General features: G+C 42.1%; 1 protein-coding gene across 1 annotated transcript in view; it reads right to left on the minus strand.

Moving 5' to 3' along the window:
- Positions 1–2,348, minus strand: part of LOC119594804 (endonuclease/exonuclease/phosphatase family domain-containing protein 1-like) — a 29,816-nt gene that overhangs the window by 6,614 nt on the left and 20,854 nt on the right. The gene's annotated exons all lie outside the window — the stretch shown is intronic.

Here is a 2,348-nt window from a genome sequence, read left to right on the forward strand (position 1 = left end):
AGCACCTCTGTGATGAGAGACACGCGGCAGGCTCAGTGTACTTGGTGGCCTCTGTGACATCACGGTGGTGATCAAGGGTGGTGCGAGGGATGTTTGCAAGCAGCTGAAGGGAGTGTTATCATCAACGCATTTTGTGTTTATTTTTCTTGCATTTTCATGGTCAAGGAGAGATTAAGGAGTATTTTATCTCCCTTAAATACACAGACCTAATGACTGTTATTTTAATGAGGTGTCATTCTGTGGGTTGGAGACAGTGGAGAAGTGAAGAGAGGTATTTGGAATTATTTTGGGGAGGTATTCACAGGATTCTTTCAATTAAAGCACACAGGTGTACGGTTTTTTCTCTGGGAAAGGGGGAAATCATAATGGCAGAGAAGTGGCCGCAGTCACTGCAAAAGACCTCCTGCTTCTGCTGGCCAGCTAGAAGAAAAATAATCCCATGGAGGAGACGAAGCATAAACTCTCTTTTTCGAGGGGAGTGATCCAAAGAATAAGGATGCTTGCCTTACACTGAAGGAGTGATTAAGGATCCTTGAATCCTTGACCACAGGGGGTTGTATGGGATGATTCTGTGTTCTTTCATTAGAGCTCGTAAGCATCAGGGAGAGAGCATTTTGGCTTTCTATCACAGACTGCACAAGTTGGCATAGTACTTAATAGCCAAAGGTGAGGGCAATGAAAACATGATCCGACAAATGTTAGGGCTGGTGGTTACAGCTGAATTACTGGAGAGTTTCATTGTGAAACAGAAACTCAAGGATTTATGGGATCAACTATTCAGAGCATGGGATGTGTGGGCCACAGAGCACCCGATGCTGTGCACACTTATATGAGAGCTGAAGTTTCTTTGCAAGATGCACCTTTGTAGGGTGCAGTAGCAAAGACGATGCATACATTGACGGCTTGCAGGGCTCAAATTGCTCCAAGGTGTACATTCTGTGGATCGGTGGAGCATAAGCTGGAGTCTTGCTGTAAACTGAGGGAAAATGAAGGGGTTCAGTGTGGTTTCTGCAGTGTAGAAGGCCACTTCATGGAGTTGTGTTGGAAATTCAAGGAGAAGGTTGCTTCCATAACTGGCGGACAGGGTTCCGCCAGAAGATGGAATGGTCTATGCCATCACCGCAGGAAGCCCGGTCATTTTAAAAGGGAATGTCCCCCATTTAGGTACTAAAGAGAATCATGGGATCAACCTCTTTGTCGTTCAATGAAAGAGTAATGACAAGGATTGTTGCAGTCCATCCTGCATGAGAATTTAATATTGTGACTAGGTCATCAAAGCAGCGTGGAAAATCTTGTTGCTTGGAAGAGTTGGCAAGGATAAGGACTGTGTGATTCTTCAAAGGTCCAGGACATAATGGTAGTGACCAGAGGACATACTGTGTGGGAAAGATTTTGTTTTTTTATATTACTACTATACAAATATGCATTGTATTTAATCTTTCCGATGATTCTATATGTGGGGCACCAATGATGAAGTGGAAGACATGTTGGCCAACTAGGATTTAGAATTTTTACCTCTGGCAAGGGTATTTTAAATATTGTCTGTTCAGTTAATCCAAATGGGGGTGGAGTTACCAATATTCATGGAACCATTAATGAGCTCCAGGTGATGAATAACCCATTGGTTTTGTGTGTTCATAATAGGTTTAAGGGAGGCTATAGCAGGGAAACTATCAAGTGACCTCATGCCAATAAATACCCTTTTAATATTTCTTCAACTCATGCCATGATGGTACCATAGTTTTTTTTTCTGAAGAAGAGAATTTGCATCTATTCTACAAATTCAGGCAGTTGGAGGTATCTGGCCTTTCCTTTGCCAGGGATACAGCTGGGTATGTTCAGAGTCCAAAGCATTTTGTTACCGGTTTCCAATTCACATGTCTTTGTTAAGACCAAAATTCTTGTTATGTTTTATGTGTTTCAGAGTCCAGTGACCTGATTACTGAGGAGGATGAGCTGCTCTCCTGTCAGTTGGAGGTGATGGACTTCAATGTTTGTCCAGTTCAGTAGGAACTGCAATACCAAAGTCATGTAAGGAAGTGCCTCAGTGCAGCAACAACCTTAAGGATGATGCGACAAGGTGGTCCTTAATGTCTTTGTGCCTGTAATGGTGTGAGACTAGGAGCACTTGCTTAAAGTGTACCTTGTTTAATGGAGATCATCTTCACTGATGATGTTTGTCATTCCTCATGATTAACAAGTGAATGGGAATTATGAGCGTCTCCCTTCTCTTTATAAAGAGGGAGTGGTGGCTGTGATATTAAATATTTTGTTAAGACGGAGACCAATAGTTTAAGAGAACTTCACAGAATGCTAAATAAAACTCATATATCAAAGTAAATTTAAGC

The sequence above is a fragment of the Penaeus monodon genome, chromosome 34 (assembly GCF_015228065.2).
Source record: "Penaeus monodon isolate SGIC_2016 chromosome 34, NSTDA_Pmon_1, whole genome shotgun sequence".
In the NCBI taxonomy this organism is placed as follows: Eukaryota; Metazoa; Arthropoda; class Malacostraca; order Decapoda; family Penaeidae; genus Penaeus; species Penaeus monodon.